This window comes from Struthio camelus, chromosome 2 (assembly GCF_040807025.1).
Source record: "Struthio camelus isolate bStrCam1 chromosome 2, bStrCam1.hap1, whole genome shotgun sequence".
In the NCBI taxonomy this organism is placed as follows: domain Eukaryota; kingdom Metazoa; phylum Chordata; class Aves; order Struthioniformes; family Struthionidae; genus Struthio; species Struthio camelus.
The window spans coordinates 16524526-16552473 of NC_090943.1; the positions used below are offsets into that span (position 1 = coordinate 16524526).

General features: G+C 39.8%; 2 long non-coding RNA genes across 3 annotated transcripts in view; one reads left to right on the forward strand and one right to left on the reverse strand.

Moving 5' to 3' along the window:
• Positions 1-653: 653 nt before the first annotated feature.
• The window catches only part of LOC138066287 (uncharacterized), a 77874-nt gene continuing 50579 nt past the window's right edge, over positions 654-27948 (reverse strand). The window contains exon 6 of the long non-coding RNA XR_011139562.1: positions 654-2342. This is a non-coding gene — a long non-coding RNA (uncharacterized lncRNA). The remainder of the gene's footprint in view (positions 2343-27948) is intronic.
• Positions 2327-27934, forward strand: LOC138066285 (uncharacterized). 2 transcript variants are annotated; one of them, XR_011139560.1, is made up of 5 exons: positions 2327-2464; positions 2591-2676; positions 2996-3096; positions 20642-21248; positions 27673-27934. It is a non-coding gene; the product is annotated as an uncharacterized lncRNA (long non-coding RNA). The 2 variants fall into 2 exon arrangements; XR_011139559.1 differs by lacking the exons at positions 20642-21248; positions 27673-27934 and adding an exon at positions 8583-8694.

A 27948-nucleotide genomic window follows, 5' to 3' on the forward strand; every position in this document is an offset into this window, starting at 1 on the left:
ACTAAGAGTTCATAAGCAGGAAAGGATCATTCTGTGGTGAAGGCTCAAGAAAAGGAGCTGGGGAGCAAAACTCTTATTTTGACTCAAGCACAAACATCGTCATGGGCATGCTCACGGGGGCAAAATGCTGTGCCATGGAGCAGAGTTCTCCCTGCACCTACCCCAGGTACCAAAGCAGTATAGATGCAGGGCTCTGATTAGTACATTTAGGCCAATATTGATAAGATCACATTGCTCCACACAGTGCACACCTCTCTGCAGCTTCTGGCACCTGAGCTAATGCCCATATCCCTGCATGGAGCTGCAGCTGTAACCTCTGTTCAACTACCTGCCAAAAAGGAAAAAATTCAGTGTATCACGTGAGTATAGGGAAACAGTTGGGGCTTTTGAGTGGACAGGAAACTTCATTTGAAATATAGCACAAAAACTAGTAAGCTTTCCGATTGTTTTATGTTGGGCTGTTTCTGCGGAACGATGGAGAGGGATGTATAAAAAGCCAGGCAAAGGGACATAGGACACCCAAAAAGAGATCAGGTCCTTTGGGGAGAATTATCTTTTCTTCATTCAAAAGCATCTTCTGCAGTTAGCTGAGCAAAACGTCTGGCTTGGGCCAGCTTCTGGGCTTGTTTATGTACTGGAGACTGAGTGCCAAACTTTCCTAACAGGAAATGAGTGAGACTGCAAAGAGAATATTTCGACAATACAAGAAAAACTCGTAAGTTTTGGTAACCGTGCTATTTTATTGGTTTGTTTGTTTAATGTTGATACTATATTAAAGGTCAAAGATGCATTAGATGTTAGGGGAAATAAGTGTGCAGACTAACAGATAAACTTCATAGAACCTCAAGTAAGTAACAAGGTCCATATGTATAGATTGTTCATAAGAGACAAACTATTTTCCCCCAATCTGAAAAGACAAATTCTGTTTCTACTAGATCTACATGCACAGTTTATGAGCCAAACCTTGCCGCCCTTTCTCAAGGGAAACTCCCACTCTGCTCAGGGGGATTTTCCTCTGAATAAGACTTCAGTATCTGGCCTATTATTTTGGCCTTGTTTCTTTACATTGCCCTTGAAAAGCCCTTCAGCTAAAGGCTCCATAAAACTCAGTGGTGGAGTCATCACAAACTGACCACACTTGTATGAGCAGGGAGCATAGTGCCAGGCACTTTTATCTGGTTCTCGGAAATAACATTTCCCTTTCCATTCCGTTTTCTTGCTAGCATTCCTCTGCATGTATAAAGTTAATGGAGGAAGTTAAACTTCCTGGAGGTGTTAGTCTGAAATAGCATCTGACAACTGGAAGAAGTGGTTGTGTTATGGACTTGATCCAAAGCCCTGAGAAGTCAAGGGAAAGATTCCCGTGACATTGTCAGCTTTAGGATTAGACTCCACTTGCAATAGAGAACTCTAGAAAGATATTCATCCTGCTCATAGTACACTAGCCAGATAGCCTTTGCCAAGAATGTCCCTCAGATCTTTAGTAGGAGGAGGTTAAAATAAAAGCCATCAGAACACATGGTTAACTGCATTGCATCTCATATGAAATATGCTTAGGAATCACCAGCAGGAGATTACTATAGAGGCAAAATGCTATTTGGGATTGAAGCCAAATGGTGATTAAAGGAATCTGAATGTTTCGTGCAGTGACCCCTCCCACAAACATACTCTGCATCCGCATTCCCTTTGCACTCCCAGTAATCCTCTGTGGCTGAATCATTATCACATTCAAAGTGCCCATCTCACATGCTGAAGAATCAGGACCAAAAATATTCTTCTTTGCTCCTCAGGATTCCCCATAGTATGTGAGAGCAGAGGCTGGATTCCAGCCTTCATATGCTGTCCCTCTGGAGCCCTCCTAACCATGGCTTTGAATTTGTCTTGGAAGGGCTGTTCAGCATCTGCATATATAAATATATATTAAAAAAATATAAAAATTGTTTGCAGTTCCAAAGTCAATGATGGCAGCTAACATTTCTAGGCAAGTTATGTACTGCGATCAGCCTCAATCTTTAGGGACATTTTAAAATTTTTATAAAACCCTGCGGAGATGTCACTTTCTGTGAGAAACTTGAGAAAGGGAAGATCATGTTTTTTAAGTGGTCTAGATGAAGTTCTTTGGTTCCCTAAAGAAGAAGTCACAGTCATCACCAGAATGGTCATCAGAGCCAGCGATGCTGCTGAGTGCAGGCACGTGGGAACGTGGGCAGGACTGGCCTCAGGGGCTGGTAGGGGAATCAAGGGAGTGAGTCACAAATCGCATGTTCAGATGTTCAGTGGCTGATGATTTCCTTTAAAGAACTGCCAGTCTGGGATCTTTCACCAGTAGTAACATTTGCTTCCTAAAAAAATCCAAAGGAAATAAATTACAGGGAGTACAAGGAATTTTTGCTTTGTGGTGAGATGATCAAAAGATGTTACCATTCCACTTCACATGTTTGCAGACAGTTAGCTGTTACTCTAGGTAAGTTACAGGCAGCTTTTGTTTCCCTTACATACTGAAACTTTATCTTAAAGGATGTGGGTGAGTGCACAAGGGAAAGGAGAAGCAGCACTGCACCTTTCTGACTCCCCTTGTCTCTTTGCCCAGGATCAAGCCACAGTTTCTTCTCCAGAGGGAAGGCTGACACTGCGAACAGCACTGGGAAACACGAAGAACAGAGTGAAAAGTTAAAGGTACCTATTTATTTACCTACTTCCAACACCCCTTTGAGAAATTCTGCTGAACTATCCCAAGGGCTTAGGATGAGACAAGGTTCTGAGATCTCCAGGAAAAAATAAATATTTGTAAAGTATTTGTGCAATGGAGCCCTGGACTCCACTACTGGACGATTATTGCAGCCCTTCTCCACGCTACATCCTGATAGATACTGCAGTTTAACAATCACCACAGAATAGGCCAGACCTTCTTCTGAAGCTATAATCATTAAGAAACTTTAATTTCAGGGTGTTCTGTTCTAGTTTTTATTTTGACCTGTATTTCCTGTTCCATCAGGTACCTGAAATGAAAAGTCTGTGAGAAGCAGTCCTGGTGGTACAGCTGAGATGGCAAAGAGCAGAGTTAAATCCCAATAAAAAAGCCAGCCCTATCCTAAGGTGACATCTAGTTTTGATTATCTTTTTAGTAATTCTTTGAAAGTCTCTGCTTTGCATCTCAAGAGCTGGAAATAATTTCTGCATTTTGTTCTTTAAATGCAAGAGCCATTGGATAAATCGAATCTTTAAAAAAAAAAAAGAAAAAAATACATTTGTAATGCAACATCAAACAATTGTTCTACTGGCACACCTTCATAATGGTTTCTTTATGCAAACTTTATAGCTATCACACCGTTTCCTGGTTCTGTTGTTTCCAGTACATTTATTTCAATGAAAGTGGCTGTAAACCTTTTAAACAATTCTGAAGATTGGTCCTTATTCCCATGCTTTAGGATGTACAGTTATTCAGAGAGCTTACATAAACTACCAGTGGACAGCAAAAACGGAGCATTCTCATCTTTAAACTACACCATGTGCAAGCCCTGTGTAAATACATACTGCTTACGGTACACTGCAATGTTTCTTTTTGTGGTGTTAGATACAGGAGGAACAAAACAGGAGCACTGAATGAATTGCTTTGAATAAGTAAGAACTGATCAGATCCTTTAACCAGACCTTGAACTGAACAAAATCTAAACCTTTTTAGATGTTTACCTAAAAGTGTTCACCACCTCCTACTTTCTGGTTTAATCTGGTCCTGTGAGGATTAATATATCAGTATACTGATTCAGTCACAACCCAGCAATACTGGAGTCTTTCAGGAGGCTCTATTGTGGCAGGATTTCTAGCCTGGTTTCCACCCGATGTGTTCTAAATTTGCAGGTATGTATTTGGATATCCAAACCTCAAGATATGAATAGGGGTAACCTGAGCTTTGGGCAAAGTTGACTGCTGAATATTACAATATGGTTCAAGTCCTGTCTCTAGGTTTGAGGCTTGTTTGTCATCAAATCAGAATAGTGATAATATCATACAAAATAGTATGCAACTTCTGTCTCAGCAATTTCAGTACCATAATGTTTGTGAAATAGCAAAATTTACATTGCTTTCTTGTCTTCTCTAAGTCTTCAAAGCATGTGGGGGATTTATTATTATCATTATATTTCTTTGGTATTTTATCTGTCTCTCCATCTTTGTTTGTTTGGCTGAGAATGAAAAAGTGGGGCGGATGCAATAAGTTTTGTTCTTGATTTTGAAAGTTATGAGATCTGCAATCATGCTCACCTTTTTCAAAAGAGAACATTCTAATCTTTGGCCATATGTTAAGAGGATTCTGTGTGTTGCTGAACTTTAACAGAAATGTCAGCTTCCCTAATCAAAGTATGTGTCAGGACTGTTCTTTCTAATGCTGGAGATACCATCTCAAACACTTCATTTATGGTGTCAGACTGCTGAAAAGGATTTGCTTAAGTTTGCAAAGGCCTTTGAGAATCATATCCTTAATGTTGTGTGGTTGGTATTGTCCTATTTGTCTTACTAAACTTATCTCTCAGCAAAGTAGCTAGATGACAAAGATATTTTCTTCAAGGATCTTTAATCTCTTGTGTTGCACTGTAGACTGTACAGAGAGAGCTTGTAATAAAGTGAATCAAAAGATGTGGTTTCGCTTACCCTTCACACAGGCATTAGTCTAGTATTGCAGAACTGTACAGCTCTGAATGGGCTTCTTCTATGACTAGCTGCAAGATAGATTGGAAAGATATCAGAGTAGCGGCTTTATAGCTTTTTTTCCCTAAAAAGTGAACAACCACTGGAGCCATCCCAGGGTCTTTTTGCATGATGTGGTCTAGCTCTATTAACCAGCTCCTGGCACAAGGATATTAGCTGCAGACACAGTCCCAGTTCTACATCCCATTTAAAAATGTCTTGAGTTATTTTCAGAATGTAAGCTGAATAGGTTTATAAAACGGTGTATTTGAGGGAATGATGGTGTTTTTCCTGAGTATTTTCAATTTTTATTGAAATTAGTATGTGTGAAGTCTGCTCAGCTCCTTAACAATTTCCTCTTGAATTGATTAGTTTGCATACTGAAAGGAGTTTTACATACATCTTCCTTTTAATTCACATGGGAAAGATATTCACTAAACTGTTTTATTTCTCTTTCTCATGGGAGAGAGCACTGCTGCACCCATCTGTACTTCTGTTTTCCTTAATTCTTTTCAAAAGTCCAGGCTGTTTGGATCTTGCAACTTTCATTCAGGCAGAAATCCAAATGAAATATGGGTAAGTTTAGGTTGAGCAAAGAATGTAAAATTGGATCTTAGGATTTTAATGGAAAAGTAGCTATGTCCTTTCAGCAAGATTTTTTCCACTTGGCTAAAATGCAGCTACAGTTTGTTGAACATATTTTAACAGAAGCATCTTCATTCAGATCTTTACTTGTTGCAGAATTATGTCAGTTTCATTAAAACTAAGTTTAAGAAAACACAAAAAGTTTTAGTATCTTCGTTTTAACACAGCTTTTCCTTTTGCATGTTTGGGTTATAGAATATTTCATTTACCAAAACAAAATTAAAATAAGTCTTTTAAATTGTGATTTAATGAAGCGTTTTGAACAAATCACAATAACTGTTAATGTTTTGCAACTTGCCAAGTCAAAAAAAAAAAAAACCCAAAAAACTATTTTTGAAATATCTAAATCGTTCTGGAAAGGTTTTTAGTTCCTGATCCCACTTTAACAGTAACCTTATCAGGTTCCTGATGGAGGCAATGGCACAACTCTCCTGCCCCTAACAGACCAAAGACCCTCCCCGGTGATTCGATACAGCAGTTGCTGAGGTCCATGTAAGCATGGTAGCTCCTTGAAGATTAACAGCCAGAGTGGTTACGCAGTACACTGCAGCTCTACCGAACATTGCTAGTCTACAGCCACCTCCCACACTCCAGCACAACTTGCTGTGACTGTAGGCTAGATACAGGCTCGACTGGATGCAGCCCTGAGCAATCTGCTCTAGGTGACCCTGCCTGTTGCACAGGGGGCTGGATCAGACAGTCTCCAGAGATACCCTCCAACTCCAGCTGCTCTGTGACTCTGTAATATATTGTCATTCCTCCTGTCTTTTCCCCTGGCTTTTGGGACACTTAAATACTTTACCCCATTTCATGAGGCAGATTAATCCAGTATCATCTTGTAACGCTGCCAGCTACCCTTTCCAGGGCTATTCTCACTCTTCTCTGTCCTTCTCTGTCCCTTGACTCGAGCCAGGCACCCCAGCAGCCCTGTCCTTCCACTCTACCACCCTTGATGGTGACATCCCTCTCCTCCTCAACTCAGGGACTGGCTAACTGGGAGCCATTTCCCAGTCTGCTCTTCTGGGGATGTAAAATCCAAGGCCAGGGTAAACGGGCCCAACTGCTGGAACTGGCTGAGCTGTGCCATCGTTCAGGCCAGCTGCTGCACTTTCAGTTACTCATTTTCCAGATAGTGTAATGAGGAATAAATTGGGACATTGATGAATGTTCAACAGGAGACAGATATAAGAAACTGTCCCTCTCTCAGCAGCGCTTTTGCATGGCCCTCGTTTCTATTGTTGAATCCATTTGAAGTTTTTCTTTGTCCTGTGGTACTAGTAAGCAAGGTTGGCGATTTCCTCAATCCAGGAACCTCACTTTGCTGCCCTTTTCTTGAATGAGAGCATTTCCTTTTAAAAGGATTAATTACCTGGGGGTGGTGCAGAGTGATTTATTTTGTAAGCCTTATGCTGTGGATAGAAATTGCCTTTCCTCATCGCGGCACATGGCAGGGGTGTGTGCAGCCCCCCACTTCCCCGCACAGCGCAGCAGGGTTGCAGCAGCTGTCAGGGCAGCCACCGCTGCCACCACCACTATGCTGGAGCTGGCTGTGGTCTCTACTGGGACCCCACTTGCAAGAGGCATTTGCCAGGAGGTAAACCTGCCCCTGGCTCCTTCAATGGGAGATGAAAAACCAAACAGACTTCACACATGTAGCCAGCTCTTTGAAGAGGCTCAATTCTTGAAAGGAAACAGGACTTCAGTTTGCCCAACCCTGTCTGAGGGAAGGAAAAGGCTTGACCTTCCCTTCCCATTGGGATTTGTACCTAGAAACATGCTAAAATCCCAGCCTTAGGCTTAGGGCCTATAATTAGGTGGTCTGGCCCAGCCCTAGGTGGTTCCCCTCAACCCCTAGGAGGCAGAGGACAGTCACAAAAGAAATGAATATTAGTGTCATTTTCTTCATCCAGCCTGTTTGATAAACTGAAAAATATTAAATCTGCAGGAAAGGAATCCCCAAACTTCCTGTTTCTCAGAAAGCAAAGCTGCCTCAGAGTCATTTCAAATTAGAAGGAGGATACAAAAGAGCAGACTCATTTGTTTAGTACAGTTTAGCAAAGAACTCCGGTGCAAAATGCACAGCTCAACATTTCTCAACTAAAGACTGGACAGCGTACATGGAAAGGAAGTTAAAAACTATGTACAAGAACTTTCTTTCCTCGCTCTCCTTCTTCCTGCTTTTTTGCTGCCCTACCACTGTTTATGTTTATGGTAATAACTGAAAGCCCCAGCCACCCTATTACCTAGATATAATTCAAACATATAGTAAAAATCATCCAAGAGAATTCATTCCCACACTATTTAGCAACATTTAGAAAATGGATATGAATAACAAGAACAGCTTGCAATAGCAAAAATGAATTTGTCCGGATAGAAAACTTTGTGCTTCGTGGTTGAGGTCAGTCTCTAATTTCTAGGGATTAGAGTGAATCTTTCATAAAGGTGGACTATTTTACTGCTCCTTTCCCTGGAGTAGCTTTCACTCTCTTCTGAAGATCTGCTCTTAGTCACTGCCAGAGGGAAGAAAATGTGCTTGATGTGTTTGATTCTATACAGCAGTTCCTACTTCTTGATGTTTTATATTCCAAATAGGCGAGAAAGGTAAAGAGTCTGAGAAATAAAGTGATATCATTCTTACTTTAGAAATGGAAGACCAAGGCTCAGAAATATTTGTAGCCTTTTTCAAGGGCATTTAAGGAATCTCTGGCAAATCATGTCTCTTGATTGTCTATCCACAAGAAAAATCTTATTCATGAGATATTTTTCCTTTTGATGAACAGCAGTTGTGCTTTTAGTTTTGTTCAAGAATGAAGATCACAAGAAAGATGCCTTGTCTTGAGACTCCTGCAACTGAGCATAGTTTGATTTCAATTGGGAGGCAGTAAAGTTGGCTCACTTGTTAGTGTTACCACTTCCAGAATGTGAATAGCCATATAAGCACTTGTTTACAAATACTAAACTGATGAAATCTGAGATTCAGGGAATGGACACAAGAGATGCGGAGTGCTGAGGAATGAAAATATGTTTGTGGCTAATTCATTAAAGATTTTGCGCTCAGAAGATGTAGTTGATCGTGATTTCCCTATAGTGTTGTGAAGAGTAGTATCTGCCTGGGTTATATCTGCCCTGTAAATGACAAGAGCTCAAGAGAAATATTAGCTTCAACTCTGCTGTTAACAGTGTGTAAATTTGGGGGGTCTGAATAGCATGCATTGTTTTGCTCCTAGATCTTTCTCACTGTTTCTGTTCTTCAGGCAGAGTCTGAACACACCTCCAGCTTGTCTGGGACAAGGGCCCACAGAGCCATCACGGGAGAGAAATAAATTCCATTGCTACCCATTGCACCACAACGGGCTCACTATCTCTGTAATGTAAAATTAATCAAATTTTGTTTTCAAATAAAAGTAACATTCTTTTTTTACTGATCCACATGTCAATTTAAATGACCTCTGTTGTCTCAGCCTTCTTAGCCTGTGAAATACAGCTGATATAGCTAATCTGGTTAGTTCTCTTCCTAAAGCCCTTTTCATAATGTGAAGTGATAGTACAATCCAAACTGTACCAGGTATCCTGAATGGAAAAAATTGTTCCATTTTAAGACCCAAGAATAAAGAAAGGCCCAGAATAAAGTAGTAAGGAACACTCATTTCTCCAGCTCTCTTTTTAATCTTAAGAGGGTTTAAAGGGAAAGCTGAACTTGATACTACCTACAATGTTCTTATAACCACTGAACTAATGAATGTGTTTCAGAAGGCAAGGTAATGATGGATAATTGAACAACTTCATAAAACTAGCTATAAATTTGTATTTGAAAACAAGAACAAAACCCAATTTTGCTATCTGATTTCTTCTTCCAAAATCTTTGGATTCCACAGCTCCTTTCATTCAGATAGTCTGGCTCATGCATGGGAAATCAGCTACTCTACCTCATCATTGTGCAAAACCAGGTAGAGCTTGATAGAAAGGGAACCTCCAAGTAGAGTATGTGAGAGGGGATGATCCCAGGGCCAGAGCCCCCTCCCCACCCTTACACAATCTACATGTTTGCCAGTGAAACTAAGGCAAGGTAGTACATCTCCTCTCCCTAAATATGCGTTGTACCAGCCTTGATGTTTCAGACACAAATTAAGTTCTTTGCCTCCTGGCCTTACTGTTGCACAGAGTTGCTGAAGGCTGCTGTGCTGCAGCCTTTTGCACTGCCTGACCCTCTCAGTGGTTACTGCAGGGTCTGACTAGCTTAGTTCTTCAACTAGTGTTTCACCACTGTTCAGGGCTCACTGCCGTTTGCCATATGATATACAGGATATCTATTCATAAAAAATGAAATATCTGTAAACTAAAAGGTATACAAGTGCAACCACTTTTACCTGGGTATATTCTGAGTTGATAGTTAAGCATGCTATTCTGTTACAAGCTTATCCCTTTTCTTTGCTTTACAGCTCACTGCAGAATAACTTGAAATTTTCAGGGGCAAATTAAACAAAACAGGCTGACTGAATGGCAGAAAAGGGGCATAAAAGGAGCTTGTCACCACATCCTGCTCCCCTTTCTAACCTACAGCAATTCCTTCTCTGTTCCTGCCATTCTCCTATGTATTTCCCTTCCAGCCACTGTTTCCCTGTGGAGCTCCCTCAGCCCATGCTATTTTGAACATCTGTTGGCACAACTCCTGTAACTCTCAATCTGTTTCCCCTTGCTTCCTTCTTCCTTCCAGTTTATCCTTCTTATTTTCTCTTGGTGAGACTTCCCTCCTTCTTCCCTCTATCCTCCTGCTGCTACCACCATTTTCATCTCTCCACTTTTTGGGTGGCACCAGACTAACTTAACATTAGCAAGAAGAGCATTTTCCGTGAGCCTCCCTGAGACAACTGTGTCTACCTTTTAACCTGCTGCCACCCAAAGGGCCACTCCTGCTTTTCTCCTTTAGTCTACAGAGATCATTCCGCTTCCCTTTTGTTGATTCTCATGTTTTTCTCACCCTAAATAAGTTGATTGCTCTAACTCCAAAGTGGTAGAAAGCTAATCCAGCAAAAATGAGTGAATAGTTTTCTGGCTGGTTAGTGAGTCAAACTGGTCAAACTGAGGTGTCATGGAAGTGTCAGCACTGTGCATGGGAGGAAGCGAAGATGCCTTATTGAGAGTGGGGAAAGGAGGACGCTCTACTTTCTGTAAAACACTGTAAGTTAATGAGGTATACAGGGTATAGAAGAGATTTAGTTTTGTTGCCCTCTGTACCTGTTGTTTGTAGTGGCAAGGTCATGTCATTGCAGAGATAGAGTACACAGTCTAAGAAACTCCACGTTCTTGTTCACACAGGGCCAAAATATCAGCACAGGACTCCTGAGTGGGAAAGGACAGTTGAACCAGCTCCCACTCATTTCCACTAACTCTAGCTATGCTGAATATAAGCACAGGAGCGTTATAGCAAACCTGGCCATTGTCTGGAGGAGTGAGCAGAGGACTTGTGTAACCCCTACCTTCCTTTGAGGGATCTTGAGACATAACTTTGTGCATCATCTGCTTCATCGCTTCAAAAGGCTACGTAAACATAAAGATCCATGTTGATTTTATTATAATTTGCCCTTTAGGTGGAGGAAGCTGAGGCAAAGGTTAAGTGGCCTATGTCTATAAAGGGGACAGTCTGAGATCAGCTCCTGCCTCCACTGTTTGCCAGTAACTCGAATTTTAACCACTTAGTTGGGAGAAATGCTGTTAAAGCCAGCAGTGTCAATTGGCCTAAGCTTGAGGCCTGAGTTCTACTTGAAGGTCTTCCAGTAACAACCTGTGTAGCTGCAGATGAGCAATTTACTTCTCTAATGCAAAAACAATAAGGGACAACAGCACTCTGACAAGTGTATCATTCTTATTTCAGCACAAATTGGAAACCTAATGTTGGGAAAAATTAAGCAGGGGAATTAGAAATTAATATATAGAAATAGAGGATTGATTTTAGAAAAGCATATACATGGTAGGATAAGAGGGCTTTGGGGAAGTCAGACGTACATATATCCCAAAGCACATATCTAAGGTCTGTTTTCCCCCTACCCTTTTCCTGTGCAAGATTATCAGCCAAGCTTGTAAGTGACCCCTAAAGAGAAAACATGTTGATTTTCTTCCTAGTTCTTCAGGTTTTGACATACTGAAACTAGATGAAGCTACTCCGGAATTATGCCAGTGTAAATAAGAGGCACTCAGCCTTGTTAGATGTCTGACCTGCAAAAACTGTGCATGTTTCCAGTATAGTAGTCTGCTTGATATTCTTCATATCATTTAATATCTTGTTGTACCAGCAGGCAGGTAGGCAACTTATCTGAAACACTGACAAGCATACACAAATGTATAGTTAGTGTAAAGTAGTTATGCTTAATTCCTTTCTTTTTCCTGTTTTTTTCTTTTTTGAGGAATCTTTTGTAGTCACCCTTTTCCCCTTCTGTATGTCTGCAGTTGATAAATTATTTCTGTTCACTTTAATCAATTTTTTATTTATTCTTCAACATCTTTCATTTTATTTTTCTGGTGTTGCTGAAAATAAATCTTTTCAAGAGCTCAGCAGTATATTCAGAGGGATGTTTTCAACAGCATGGGTACTTCTTGGAGTTAATGAATTAGTAAATGAGGAAATAGTGATTTCAGATTAGTTAATTGTCTTAACTTAAAAAACCATGTATTAATAAGTGCTGTTAACTAAATTGTCATATATCGGTTTTGACATATTCCCCATTTGCGTTTTCCTGTTGTCTCTTCGTTTCCATGCAGAGTATACGAGTGGGGTTCTAATGCACCACGGATCTGCCTCGTTTTCTATGGAAACAGGGATTCTGCAGTCATCTCTCAGGGACTGTGCTCCTGATTTTGACAGAGAGGTGGAAGTCCCAAAGACAACTAAGTTCCTACAAGTTTAAATAAAACAAATTGCCACATAGAGAAAGGTCTTACAAGTACCTTGACTGACAGAAAGGAACATTGTGAACATACAGAAGAGAGATCATAGGAAAATATATTTAAGGTAGGAATAAGCTTTATTCAAAAGCTCCTTAAAGACCAAAGCCAATCAGCTGAGAAACATAAATCATAGCAAATCAGACTTCATTAATTCTAGGGCTCACCAATGTAGTTGTTTTGTTGTGCTAGGTCAACACATTCTCATTTTGTTTCCTTAGATGACTTTACTTCTATGCCCAGTGTATTTTTATTACGGTTTACTCTCAAAGTAGATCCTCTTGCATCTGCACTTTTTCCCAGGTCCTGCTGTTTTCACCTCTACTGCATTTCCAAGTATTTATTTTGCTTAAAATGAATCTAGCTCTATCTAGATTTTAATAGACTTGTAAGCTAACTGAGTCAGCACTGTCTCCACGAATAGAACCTATGGCTACGTCTGTATTAGTAAATTAAGCATGCCCAGGAACGTTGAGGTAAACCGATGCAGAACAGCCTGCATCCGTACTGTTGAATTACATAACCTGTCAAAACAGGGTGGCCGACAGCAAACTGCCTATGGACAATTGTTCCTTCCCTGTGCTGTCCCTGGGAACTATTTGCGAGAGTTAGCTGTGATGTTCATGTCTTAGCCAAAAATATACCAGGCATCATCCTAAGAGTTTCACAGTAAAAATAATCAAGTTTCAGTGCCTGAGACTATCCCCTGACACTGCCTAATTAACTGTATAACACAAAACTGCTATGTCCTTACCTACAGGCAGTTCGTGCATGACTGTCTTTCTCTGCTCCAATCTGCCAGCTGCTTCTATGAGTTGCACAGAACATATGAGCTTAGCATATGAGTTGAGCATCCCTAACTTGTTTAATTTAAAAAGAATGAGTTCAGACCTTCTGTTTAAATGAGCCCAACTTATTTTGAACACAATTACCTCAACTGAAAGGCTACAAGGGACAGAATTTCCACTAGGAAGACTGAACAGGCAGGGAAAATCAAGGAAGATGTGAATAAAACTGATCGTGCATAGTCTTGGAGCTGTGAGTTCTCAGAGGTCACCCTTTTTTCTCTAAAAGTGCAAATTTCCTGTTTTTTTAATGCTGTCGTTTTAGTAGAAGGCCAGGAACATGAGGTGCTGAATTGTTTCTGTTTCTCTTCGGATTGTATAATGCAGTCATTGCGCATCCTAATTTTTCTTTGGTCTCAGGCAGAATTCTGAGCTTTTGACATCTCCTGGGAATCTCCATTTGAGTTTATTGTTTTTTTTTCTCAAGCTAAGTTTCTTCTTTCCTTCCTTCCTTCCTTCCTTCCTTCCTTCCATTCTTCTGTCTGTCCCTCCATCCTTCCTTCCTTTCCTTCCTTTTGTATATTCCTTCCAACAACATAAAACATTTAAGTAGTCCTTGCACTCCTTTTAAAAGCCAGAAAAGCACCTAACCACATGCTGATCTCAACTGCAGAGGCTACTCATATGCTCAAAGTTATGCAAGTGCTTAAGTGCTTTTGTAGATCAAAACTTGGATTTACCAACATGTATCTGTAGATCACAGGCTGATCCATTATTCCAGAACACCTTGGAAATAGGTTTTGTTTGCTCCTTCGTCGTTGTTTGCATTCCTCTGGGACTTTGGTAAAGAAGGGGATTATTTATTTTTCCACTATTAATGTTCTTGACTGGAAAGTAGAAATCCTGTTTTTAATAGTACATTGTTCTGTCTCAAGAGGGAGGAGAAAAAGGAAGTATGGAAATTATTTATGAATATAATATACTTTGGATTAAGATATAAGGCTATTTTATCAAGGCTAGCTTTGTTACACATGTTATAGGCACCTGTTAAGGATGAAAAGAATTACAATGGAAGCTTGCAGCACTGCAGTGCCTGGGCCCTCAGTCAGAACTTCCTTTTCCCACCCTCCTTTTCTCAGGTATTTCCTCTTCACCCTAAAATCTATACTTTGCTGAAGCTCAGCAAACAAAGTCTCAGCTCAAGACAGAAATGTTAGTATTTTTTTTCTTTTTATTAATTTGTTTTAATAACTTCTATATTTAATTTATTCATATTTTAGAGGAAGTTTGCATGCTTTAAATACTAAGGCTCCTTTAATTTTATTCTTCAGAACTGGAGTTAATTGAAAACTTAACCAGAAAGCAAACAATTATTTCACAGTCACTCAAGTCCATATCTCTCTTCTGCTCTGGGAGCAGCAACTCACTGAAAGAAGCAGAACTGACAGATCTGTGGGTGATGTGAAAGCTAGAGAGCCTGCTCCCTCACAGGCTTGCCTATTGCCTAGACGCTGTGGAAAGTCCTCAGCAAATAAACCATGGAATCAAACTTTCCACGAGGCTTGGAGAGGGAGCAAAGCTTGATCATTCTTCCTAATATACCTCTGGCTTTCCTGTTAGAAATCCAGTAGGGAATTAACCGGGATGTAACCCTGCAAGTATATCCATCTCTTTTCCCCAAGGACTCAGGTGGTGACAATCCTTCCATCGCTGGAAGGATCCTAGCGGTTCAACATCTTAAAATGGGCCTCATAGCACTAATCTGCAAGTCACCTATTAACACCCCGGCCCTCTTCCTCCCGTGACCAGCGGAACAAGATATGCTAAGACTCATGCCAGTCTACTGAGAACATGGTAATATCATTTGTCCAAAGGGGAAAAAAACCCTTTTCAAGATGCCTTCACCCTTGTTCTTTGCTCTTGGCAGGCTACATTCCTCTAGATCTGCTCTCATGTTTAGCTTGTGACTTCTTCTTTGCAGGGAGTCCCCAGCTGAAAAGATTGCCATGCATCAGGCTGTCATAATGCCTGCTCTCCTCCATGGATCCTGTAGTTTGGGCAGATACTACATTTAACAGACAGGATGGTTCTGCTTATGCTGGGATCCAGGCACAGCCAAAGGAGAAACACAGGGCTTCCACCTCGGATGAGCCACCAGCGCTGTAATCCTCTTGGTAAGGCCCTTCAGCATGGGGCTGGACAGGTGGTCAGTGTGGACACTCTTGATCCTCAGAAGGGACCTTGCTTGCTTGTGGCAAAAGAATAGCTGAAATCCAGTTTGAAGGGCATGCTGAAATCATCCTTTAAACTTTGCAAGATCATTAGCAATAAGCAAGAAAAAAGTTTTTAGATCATGATATCTGATGTGTAATGATACAATTCGGCTTATGAGGCAAAAAGCATAACGAATGGAGATGAAGAGAGCCTCAAGGAAGAAAGCTCAAGAAGAATCAGCTGGCAGTCTCCATTCATCAAAAATGAACATGTACAACCATAGCTGTTCATCACAGATGAATCTATTATCACATAAGCAGTACATGGGTGGTGAAGGTAAATAGCTGCATTACCCTGAGTGCCTCATAATCATCCTTAATTATGATGAACAGTCATTATTACTATTATTATTACTATTAGACCTATTAGACATAACACGGTTTCAGAAGGCTTTGCATTAGGCCTTGAAGTGTCCCATACTAATATGGCACTGTGCTATAATTTCCATCTGTATTTGCTGATGCTTTCTTTAGCTGTGCTTTACCATTAGTAAAATACAAGTATTAAAGGTAAAGGAGTTTTGTCTCTCATTTTTAAAGTCTACTTTTGCTTAGTCACTAAACAGAATGTTATTGTGTCTTAGTTTTGTTTTTCATTTCCACAATTTTTTCAACAGTCTGCGTAGAAGACCCTGACGGATATAAACAGTTTCTATAAGAGCAAAGATCGCTCCCTAATATCATCAGGCTACTGCTTTGTGAGCATAGCACCTATGGGAATTCCATGTTGTCAGGGTTTTTTCTAGAAGGCCTGTGTTATGCCATTGTATAATATACACTGTCTCTGCTGCAACTTTAAATCAAGGGAGATGAGAAAATTTAACCCAACTTGCAGTGTAATTATTCAAAACTAAATAGAACAGTCACTTTCAGTAGAGATAAGAACAAACCAAAACTCCAGCGCAAACCAAATTCCTGGCATTTTGTTTCACTCTCTACCTTTCTTTTTCATCCCTGCGCATGTTTGAGCAGAGTAAATCTGGTCAGGCTGCCCCCTTCCCTCTGCAGAATCTTTTTTCTTTTTTATGACAAACTTTCCCAATCAGCATTGAACTCTCTTATTGTCTGGGAACATCCTAATTACATGTCCTATGTCCAATTTTCCTTGTATACACCTGTCCACACTCTCAGTCTTCCTGAAAGGTGATCCAAGTTACAAGTTCACCACTTCATAAAAAAGAATTCCAGGAGTTAAAACTCTGATTCTCATTTATTATGCAAAATTTGTGATTAAAGTGCAAGTTGCTGGCTTCCTAAGAGTATATTCCAGCTCTTTCATAATGGGGATTTTATGTCATAGAGTGTTTTACTGTGAATAAGGCACTTTAATAAGAAAAGGATTGATTTTGCAACTGGCACAAGATTCTAATGATTGAAAATAATGTATTGATTTTTTTTTTAAATTAAATCTATCTTTCCATTCATAATGGAAGGTCCTGCCCTTCTCGAGATTTATCACCATAGGCCTTGGGTGAAGCCTGCAATTTTGCTCTTACACAGCGAACATAAGGGAAGGAACAAGCTATCAAGATGGATAGGTTTTTTATTTTATTTATTTAAATCAGGTTAATGGTGGCATGTTAGGCAGATACAGAAGCGTGAGTTAGAAAGTCTTTGGAATTAGGTGAAACAGATATGCCAAAAGAAACAGAAGCATGGACTCTCTGCCCTGTTGTGCCCAGGGTAGAAGGTTGCAGGCTTTGCAGGTAGTCCTGTACATGTAGATGTACAGAAAAATTCAGAATTCAGGCTTTCATCTACCTGCCTACTGCTATGAATGTCTGATTGGAAAGGTGAGACTCGAGGCATAAGCCAGAAAGACAGCACACTGCCAGTGATCTGTGTGTTTGAAAGCATTTCTCAGCAGGCAATGCAGTAGAAATGTAGATGTCTCGTATCATTACAAATGTAGACTTGACACCTCTAAGATAAATTTGCCATTCTGGTGGCAGAGTTACATTGGTTTTAGGGGTTGTTCTGGGCTAATGGGTTCACATGTCCAAGGCCTGAAGCTTCTAGGATAAGTTTCCCAGCTGTAATGGTGATTTTTGGTCCAAAATAATCTGCAAAGAGACAGTGTATTTGCAATAATTCATTATTATTGTTGGTGTTTAGTGTTGCTTTTTTTTTTTAGGCTCAGCATTTATTATTATTATTCCACTTGTTATTGCTTATTTTATTAATTTAGAACACCTACTGCCTAGCAACAAGTGCCTTTAATTTTTAAAAAATATAAATTAAAAAAATCCCCATAAATTAATGTGCCATCCCCAACAAGTGGCAGCACTAAAGCCATCACTAACCTGTCACTAGCTGATGATTAAAGAAAGGAACAGAATAATAATCTGCCTAAAGCAATGCTGCAAGAGCTGCATGCACAACGTGCACTGAAGGAGCTCCGTTCCTCCTTGCAAGCTGCATCACGTTGAATCTAGGAGACAGCAAACTAACTATAGGAAAAGTAAAGTTTCTTCCTGGCTCAAGAACAGTAGTTTCAAGTTTGTCCAGCCTATGTATGTTACTGTGATGCTTTCTTTTATTCAGCATGGTACAGTATTTATATTTACATTTCAGCATGGTACAATTAACTAAAGGTACTTTTTATCTGACACCTGGTGTTATCTGCATGGCGAACGTCATGTGCCCAATGCTAAAAGCACCTAGACTTCCTGAGTAGAGTGCATGGGCCTGATCCTGGTGGTGGTGTAGAATCGCTCCACTGAGGTAGAGAATGAATAAAAGCTATTCACTGGACAGCAACAGTTGTGGAGCCTCAGGGTATCTTGCTGTTATTTATATTCCAGTTGTATTCACAGTCACTGTGCCAACAACCCAAAGAAATCTCCTGTTTTGCATTTTTGCAAAATATAAGTTTAAGGCCTAATCCAATGTTCACTAAAGCCAGTGGAAAGCTTTCTTTTGATTTCAATGGGATTTGGCTCTCACTGCACTGGTGTAAATCAGGAATGCTCAACCTACACTCTGCAGGCCACGTGCAGTTTGCTAGGATAATTTATTTAGGTCACAGCCTGCCCCAAACTTCCCTCTACCCCTGGGAAAATGTTCTCTCCCCATCATGTGATGGTGATTTGGAACAAGGGCAGCCAGGAACAGGCAGGCTGGATTGCTGCAGAGGAAGCAGACCGTGCCTGGCTTCCCTCTTCTTCAGGGATGACTCAGGAGCTAACAGGGTCTTACCTGAGTGTTTCTACTGAGCAATGCATGCAGCATCAGTCACATAAACATTCAAACCAGGCATGTGGCAGCAAGTCCATGGGAGCCCCGCGAATAGCCTCCGCTTCATAGAAAAAGGTGTGCTCCCCTCCCTGCTGGAAGAGTTGGGTCCCACATGATTGCAATCATAGTATCACATACCAGATCATACAGACAGCGTGTTGGGTTAGTCTGCGGTTGGAAGAAAGGAGGTGTGTAATTTTTGCTGCTCCTGCTGTAACCGACTTTCCATTCTTTCATAATGTAAAATTCTCCCTGGGTTGCAGCCCAAGCCTTTCAGGAGGCAAAACCACTTGCTGAATGTCATGAAGAAAGTGAGTTGCTATGCTAAAATGCTGGCAGGAGTTCAAACCCAGCAGAAAGTTTTGAACAGTATGAAAATACAACACAGAAAAACCGTGTGAGCAGCACTTTTTGTGTGCTGCAAATACTTGGTGCACATTTGTGCAACTTTTCCTTTTATATAACAAAAAGTTTTTTTTTAAAAAGGAGAAGGAGAGCAAAAAAAGCATTCTCTTAAAGGGACCACCTGGTATGAACATAGCCATGGTTGTTAGCTTTGGCAGTAATTAAGATGGGGCAGTTATTCAGTGGCCTGGGTTTGTTGGCAGTCTCTGCTCAGTCCTTTTGCTCTAGTGTTCATAATCACTGACTGAGAACACGCAGCAGGAAAATTAAGGATTGAATGGGCTTGGAAAGGACTGGCCTGTTCTGCTGTCTCTGGAGTGACTCTTTCGAACAAATATACACTGCGTCTGCTTAACCCTGCAAAGTGCAGTTTACAGATATCTGGAACAAATTAGGGGTAATAGCCTGGGTAGATTAATAGGAGCGTTGCTAACATGCATAGATTGCTTCTGAAGCTTGAGATAACTAGTTCAAAGCTAGCTCCATGGTTTTTATGCAGCTTAGACATACTCTTGCAGGGCTGCGTGGGACTTTGTCACTGTCACACACTGAGCATTTCTTCTGCCTTCCAGTACCAGCACTTGCTGTCTTGTGCCAACACTAGCTAGTCCCTCTATAAAAACACTCAGCTGCACATTTTGTAGCTTCTGTAAGCCATGTTCTTGGCTTATACTCCAGGGGCTCCTGCCTCCCCTATCTCTTTCCTGACATGTTAACCTCCTGTTGTTTTTTATTTCTCAGGTTCCCTGCAGTGCCTCCTCCTTGCTTCTTCATGCCAGGGAACTGATAAAGCTTCAATTTCCTTTCTCTTTACACTATTTTCTCCCCACAACAGGGGTTCTGTGTGCTCCCAGTTCATACTTTCTTCCTGACTCCCTCATTCCCTCCTCACGCTGTTTTGACTACATCTGCCTCAGTTATTTTTTTCATGCTCTTTCTTCCCTCATATCAGGGTTTCAGTTTGACCCAGGCTTCCCTTCTTCTTTCCTTGTTCCTTGGCACGTTTGCTGTATGTTTGCAGGTCAAGTGGCACCCAGATCAAGCCATGAAGTTCTGGCCAATCTAGCAGCTATCACAAAAGGGAGCATTTGTTTGTCCTTAAATTGCGGTGAGGTTTAGGTGCTTCAGAGGAACTTCCCTTTCAAGAGGAGGTATGCTGCTAACCGGTGAGATATCAGTCCCAGGAATGTTGTCAAGATGGATGTCATCACACTGCAGCAAGTAACCGAATTCCTCAGCATAGCAGTCACCCAGATGGTGACTATGGATATTCTTGGATGTGTAGTTAAAGGTTTTTGCATACCCAGTAAATACACATTCCTTTCTGCGGCTCATCTTCTATTGTCATGGTTGGCAAAAAGACCTTTGATTATCACTTGTGTTTCTTCCTTCTCATGTAGAGTATTTTGGAGACAAGTCTCAAAGTTTTAGTGATGCTTCAGTGGAAACAGGACAACCAGCCTATGTAATGGGTCATTTAATGGCAGATTCTCTTTTCTTAAAAGTATTATCTGAGTTTAATGAATTGAAACTCACAAGTATAATTAGTAAGAGGCTTAAGATACTACTCTCTGAACTTAATTGAATTTAATTCACAGTCTGAACAATTACATTTACATGTTCAAGCAAGTGTTTGCCTTTATTTTAAAGTCTTCATCTCTTCTTATCTTCCAGGTCTTACTGAGGCAAAAGTTCATGCATTCAGCTTTGTTGTACACGGACATCTGACTTTATTTGGCTTGGAAATGGAATCTGTGAAATGTGATCCCTGAATATATCATAAAAGGACTTAAGCTCTTCTAATGGAAAAAATGTTATCAGCTTTTAAGATGTACGTGCTTAAGCCTTAAAGGAATGCCGTGTAGCATTAGTTAGCACGGTAACCTGCAAGTTCACCAGACGAAAAGGACTTATGTTTATTGGGCTGTGGAATGTGTTTGAAAGAACTTTTTTTTTTTAATTTTGCATGAATTTCTAAGCTTATTGCTGCTGATGGCTGTGTATGTGAAAGTACGTTTATTTTCCTCTGTCACTATGGGACTATATTGTGAGAGACTGTAAATTATATTTCTATAAACCACAGCACAGTTTGGTTTTCTATATCATCTGCTAATATGCAGGTATCACAGTTAGCCAAGAACATCACGCTTTGCAGATCTGAGCACTTTGGGCAGAAATTCCCCATCACCAGCCAGAAGTCATGAAACCAAAGAGAGAAATGAGCATGAGGAGACAGGGTACCTCAGGCCATCTACAACGTCAATCTTCAGAGCCCATTAAGGTAAATAAAGGCTCCTTCTGTTCTGTTCTGGACTTGGAGAGAAAATTCAGTAGCAGTTGGGGCCTTTCTCTGAGGCAACAAGAAGCCAACTGTTCATCAGAATATGAAGTGTTGGAAAGTCATAGATAGAAATATCCTGGTATAGCAGGTGCAGGGGTTGAAGTTAGACCAAGTGAAAGAAGATGGAAGAGGTGAGAAAAACATCAGCCTCTGAGCAGCAGAATGGCTTTCAGTGCAGGCTGGTGGAGAAAGATGCCTTGAACAGATTCACTGCTGTCCTCCCCATACTCCTGTATCAATATTTTTAGAGAGAAACTGCTTCTTGAGAAAACCAATTAAAGTGAACTGAGTGTAAAAGCAATATAGTTATGCAGTTAACAGGCTGTGGAAAGGCAACCAGAAGACAGGACTTAGTCTCAAATATTTCTGTTTGGTACTGCTTTGGCAAACAGCAGAAAATTGTGGTCTAAGTAGAACAGTAAAGACTGTATTCTGATTCAGACTTTTTCTTTTATGAAAGCAGTACATGGAATCTTACGGCAAAAAGGCTGCTACACCTTGCAGCTAGGTTGGCCTTCTTTTTTACTCTTTCTGGATCTTCTGGGCTAAAAAAGAATCTCTGTCCTCTTCCTTAGTGTCAAGGGTAGACATATTAATATGCAGGTTCATGATTTCAAATTTGATAGCAGTCAGAAGGCCCAAACAGGAATCATCAAACTATTAAACCACACACTCTACAATGTATATAGCATTTGTCTGCAATAATCTTAGACCCAGGGCAAGGTGAAAGCAAGATATTAATTATGATTTCAAGGAATACATCAGAGTATTTCTATGCTGCAGCACAACTAGAGGTGTGCATGATGCCTTTAGACTAGCCAGGTTGAGGGCAGCTGGAGAGTGACCACAGCAGCAGCACAGAGTGCAGCTCTGATTAGTAGTGGTGCTAGAGATAATTTACATGTTAGTTCACATTATATCAGCAGGACCTGCAGCAACTTCTAAGTGTTTTCTGAGTATGTACCCAGAGTGGGTCCATGCTGTTATCACACAGTTACAACTGCAAAATCCAGGTCTAAATGAAAGTCAGTTCTGCTTGTCATAGGTGAAGGTGCTGTGTTTCCTACCAATATTCATGGGATATCCTTGGTTGTATGAATGACTGACTAGGCCTGCAAATGTTCATACATTAAGACAACTCCTTTGATCACTGCCCATATATGACAATAGCCTGGGGAGCAGCTCACAGACTTTCACTCTGTGGTTCCACACGGCTCATGCCATAAACGTTGTCTTTTACTACAGTAACCATTAACATCAACATATACAAAAGTCCTCATTTTAATCTGACAGATCTTTCCAAATAGGTGTGCATGGGAAAAGACCTAATTCACTGCGTGAGCTTGACTGTGACACTGGCTTTTTGTGAAGTCCTTTGGCTTCTGGACCTTTGTGCTGCTGTTTTTCCGCAAGTGCTAGCCGTGATGTGTGGGAGTCCCAACATCTCCTTTCGCAGTCACAGCATTACTCATTAGATTTGCTCTGTGCTTTGTAAAACCCCTCTTAGGGGTATAAGGCCTGTACCCGTGTGCATTGCTTCTTCCCCCTCCCCTCATTTCAAACCCGGGAATACGCTGCCATGTTTTTCAAACTTTCCAGCCCTGTCAAAATGAACAGGAAATAGATTGGCCCAGTTTGTTCTGCCGCAAGCAGGCACAGTGCCCTGGGATGCCACGGAGAGTTATTTGGGTGCAAGAAGGAAGGATAGGGCCATCGCGCTTGTTTTTTTCCCACACCCACACACCTGCTCATGCACATAAGGACGAAGCTCTGATCCCATGCCTGCAGCTACCCTACTTCCTCTTGAATCACACCACCTACAAAGTAAGCAAGCTTTAAAACTTGGCATTAAGAAAAACAGAAGTAGATTTTCCTGCTGGTAAATTAATCTGCCAAGGCGGACCTGTCCCTTATAACATGAAACTTTAACAAGTTCTTGCACTGAGATCCTCTAATTTGAACAAGGAAAAGTTTGCAGAGAACTGAAACCTGACTTTTCACTCAGAGATAAGGCCATATACTTCTCTGCCTGCAAGCCCACGGGTATTTAAAAAAAACCCACAAAACAAAACAGAATGTCTTTACATATTTAAATGAATTTAAATGAACCTGCTCTAGATGAAACATTCAATTCGATTTCTTAACTGAGCTTCTAAAGGGTGAGTTCCACTACAAAAGAAACTTATTAAAGAATAATGAAGACTGTCAAAAACCATATGCTTAAAAGCTAGTAAATAACAAAGTAAGGCTTTTAGTCATCCTGACTGGACAAGGTGAGGTCAGAAAGAAACAACAATACATCTGGCACCATGGCAATGGGCTTTTCATGCTTCTTGTCTTTAGCATTTGCTTTTTCAGAGAGAAGTCTTGCTATTCTTTGGTCATACATTCTCTTCTATTAATCACTGCCTTTACCCTGACCCTTTCTGATACAGAAATTCTCTTTTATGTAACAATTTTACTTGAAGAGGGATGTCTCTTTTTTATTTATTTTTCTTTTTAACTGGAACTATTTTTTCCTCATTTGGAAGCACAGACAACTGAATGAAACAATAACATATTCTAAGCCACTGGTACTTTCTCAGACAGCTATATTTTGGATGGATTCTGGAGTTGTTGTTTTTTTCACGAGTTTCATTTATACTGGATCAGTTAATAAGCTAGATCCTATGTCATGTTAAACATTTTCCGTGTTTATTTTCCCTGCATTAATAGCCATGTTGTAATTGCACACAATGCCCTGAGCAAAACTTCACTAGCACTGATTTACATCTGTAGAACATGTTCTGATGGGGCTTGCTGCTGAAAAAATCACATTATAAGCATATGCAGTGATAAAGAACTGATCAGTTGACATCTAGTTTATGCTGTGTGGGAATGCAATTGTTGCTAATTATTTTACTTTTGTTGTTGTTGTTGTTCATTCCTTAGCATATTCTCTTTTCTTCTTTATAAGTAGGCAAATGATCAATGGTGATCAGGTGCTGCTTTGTCTTAAGTACTGTTTGACAGCCCTAGGGTTAACAGAAATCTCAGTGCAAGATGTTCATAAACTTATGGTGACAAGAGCACAGGCTTGGAATACTATGCTCAGTCATGTAAGAATGCATTTGAAATGGAGCTTAGAAGACAATAGTATCTGAACAATCAGAATTGGATATATTACACTGGTTAAAAATAAAGCAAATGGTTTTCCAATGTGATCTTGATGTGTAAAGAAGATGTAATTAACGAAGATATCAGTACAGTTTCATGCAACAAGAACTTCTCTCTCACTCCTCCCAAATCATAGTAAGGAAAAGCAAAGGGTTTTTTTTATTATTATTTCTTAATGTTGATAGTGGTTAAAATAAAATAAAGTCTCAAGTTACACTCTAGGATTTGAAGGCCAGGGGATGCTGGAAGGAGGATAAGGGAAAGCTGATAATACTGCTAATAAGAGGCAAAACTAATTCATGTCCTTGGGACTGAAATGCTCATATAATTCTGCAGCTTGTAATATCCATTTCTACGTCTCTTCTTCCATCTTTTTTACAGCAAGCACACAAATAAAGTGTTCTGATCTTTACCTTAGTATCAGATGTCTGAACTAGTAAACAGAATGTATCATTCACAATGAGAGGCTATTACAAAACCAAAATGTTTTGCTTGTGTCTAATTCTGACACAGCTGAAGATTTTTGACATAAACCTCATGCATAAGAAAAAAAGCATATTTAACATAGGCCATCTGTAATTTCTGTGTCAGTAGTGAGCTATATAATTGTTTTGAAAATATACATCATCCATTATGTACGAAGACTTATATAACCCAAAAAAGACATCACATAAATCGTTTGAACAAGAGATCAGTCGAATTTTAGCCCTAATGAGTGCCTGAGGTGCTCATTTCCAAAATATACAGTATATTTTAAAATAACCAAATATATTTATCAAATATTTTATAAAATTGATATAGTGTTGCGAAGTTAGTGATAGAAGTGTTTAACTTTGCTTTCCAGTTGTCTTACCATAAAAGCCTGTAAGGCATCCTGCCATGTAAAAAATTTTTTTTAAAAAGGAAGAAAAGAAAAAGAGTAAGGGATGGAAGAAGAGAGTAAAGGAAAGAGGGAGGGAGAAAAGAAGGGAAAAAGGAAGGAAGAAGGAGGAAGGATGGATGGATGAACAGACGGACTCCTGGCCAAAAGCCATGCCTCAGTTCCTAGAAGAGTATTTCTCTCATACCATCATTTGCAAATAAGGATTCCTAAACTGTATTCTACCTAATTATCTGCTCTTGCACTTTTAAGCCCCTAAACCGTTAGGAATCATAGGTAGTGTTTACAAGCATGTGCTGTAAAGATCTGTAAGATCTGTAAGATCTGTAGGATCTGCTCAATCATCTGTGTCATTTGGAAGTCAAGCTGCCATTTGAGGGTCTCATAAATACAGTTTAATTTCCCTTTGCTGATAATCTAATGGTAGCTACTGTGCCTGCTATAATCTTATCCATTTCAATCTAGAAGGCTAACAGGAATTTATTCAAATATTGCTTGTTTTTCCCCCAAATATCCTAATATTGCTATTAGGATTTTTGCACTCCAGCACTAGACATGACCTAGATTTGGAAATCTACATCTAATGGTTTTTGAGATCTTGATTACTTTTCTTTTCAAATCAGAAATGTTCTGCAAACCAGAATTTCAAAATTATTGTTTGTAGTCTGAATAAAAGAATAGATTTTTACTCTGTTTATTTTAATATTCTTTGATTATATTTACTTAGTCTATCGTGGCACAGTATGACATATCATCATTTCTTAGTACATTAGTCATTTTGCTTTCTTTTTTTTTAAATAAATAAGAGCGGTACTCACGTTGATCATATTGAAACATCTTTTCTAGATTAGAATCTTCTGTTTATCCTATAATGAAATGGCTGACGAAAATAGAATAAGGCAAATATAGTATACAAATTAGGATTCTGATTATATTTCCAATATCCTTTTGTTCCATATTTTAGCATTAATGAAAAAACTATTGCTCTAATTCATTCCTCGAATAACTTATTTACTAGGCTAGAATGTGCATTGTAATGAAATGTTAAGTGTCAAATACTTCCATTACAACACGCATGGGTGACACTATGTTCCTGAAAAGATGATGCATTTCAGTTAGACCCAATTAACAGCTCCTCATAATTATTTTAAAAATTATGTGAAACAAAGTCTTTTTGCTGTTGCTAATATGTCATGCATAAATGAAAAGGAATAAAAATGAAGACAAGGGGGAAAATATATGGAACCCCCCTACTGACCTGACGGTGAATTTTGCATGTTGATACAGTGATGGTAGCTATCTAATCAGAATTTGGTCATTGACTTCTTTTGCATGCCTGCGTAAGTGGCTACAGGATCCTGGCCTTTTCAATGTATAATATGAGTTAAGATACTCAAGTATGCAAAACTATTATCAGTATGAAAAGAAATATCAACAAAAGGGAACTGTGGAGCAAGTGCATATAAGCACTTAAATTTAGGTTAGAGATGAGCAGGAGCTATGAGGAGAGGAAGAGCCTTCATAAATTCTCAATCCAAACTCAAATGAAATCTTATGTAGACTCGGAAACGTTTAAGTGTTTTAGTGCTTGGACTTGCTGGCCAAGTGCAGAAGGTAGAGATGCCACAAGATCATAAAGAATGCAATTTCTACTGTATGTATGACTGCAACTAGAGAGGCAAATATTTTCATGTGAGATTCTCATCCCAGTTTTGCAAATTCAGGGACAAACACCTAAACTCAATTCAAAATTTGAGCCTGATGTGTCTGCACAGATAGATAATAATAACCTCAGTAGCAGAAAGACACATTGTCTATAACGTGGCTAAAAAAAGCCACTTTCCAGGTCATGGGATCTCTTAATATTAATTTGTTATTTCTTTTTTTCTTTTATTGCACTGCTGTAGAGCATTTATTTTGCTCTGTCTTACATCGTTCTTGGTTAGTGGAACTTGCTGGAAATTGGTTTCTAATTGGGATAAATGAACTGCCTGTATTTATGGGGCCTGAGTGGTTGGTTTTGACTTCCAGCAAAAGAAAGTGAGCAAGCAAATTTGGGTGGCTGCTGACAGCTGTTTCACATAGGCTCATGTTATCAAGGCAAACACATGTAAACTATATGAATAAATAACATGCAAATGTTTATAAGTTGAGTGAATTTAACTTTATCAGATTATCCCCCAGCTAGTTTTAGACCGAATTTAGTGGCACTAAATCCTTTCGAGAGTACCGTAGAGTAATGCTTCCTATTAAGACAGTGAAAGTACAGTGAAAGTATGTACTTTCTTCTTTTCAAAATCAACTTTCCAGTTGATACCTATGTTGCAGGAATTTCTAGCTCATGACAAAACCGTGACAGCGTGCAATGCAGGCAAACCATCCGTCGTGTGTACCAACAGGAGCAGCTCACCGTTCCCTCCTGCCAACAAGCTCACTAAGTCAAATACCTCCAGAAGCATGTCTCTATTTTCTAGCCAAAAACATTGCTGTTTTTGGCTTTCAGATGTTGGCATCTACAAACATACTGTACAAAGAAAAATCTAATGTGAACTATAAAGCATACTGTGTCTTGCACGGTATCTCAGCTTACCTGGACACCAAGAA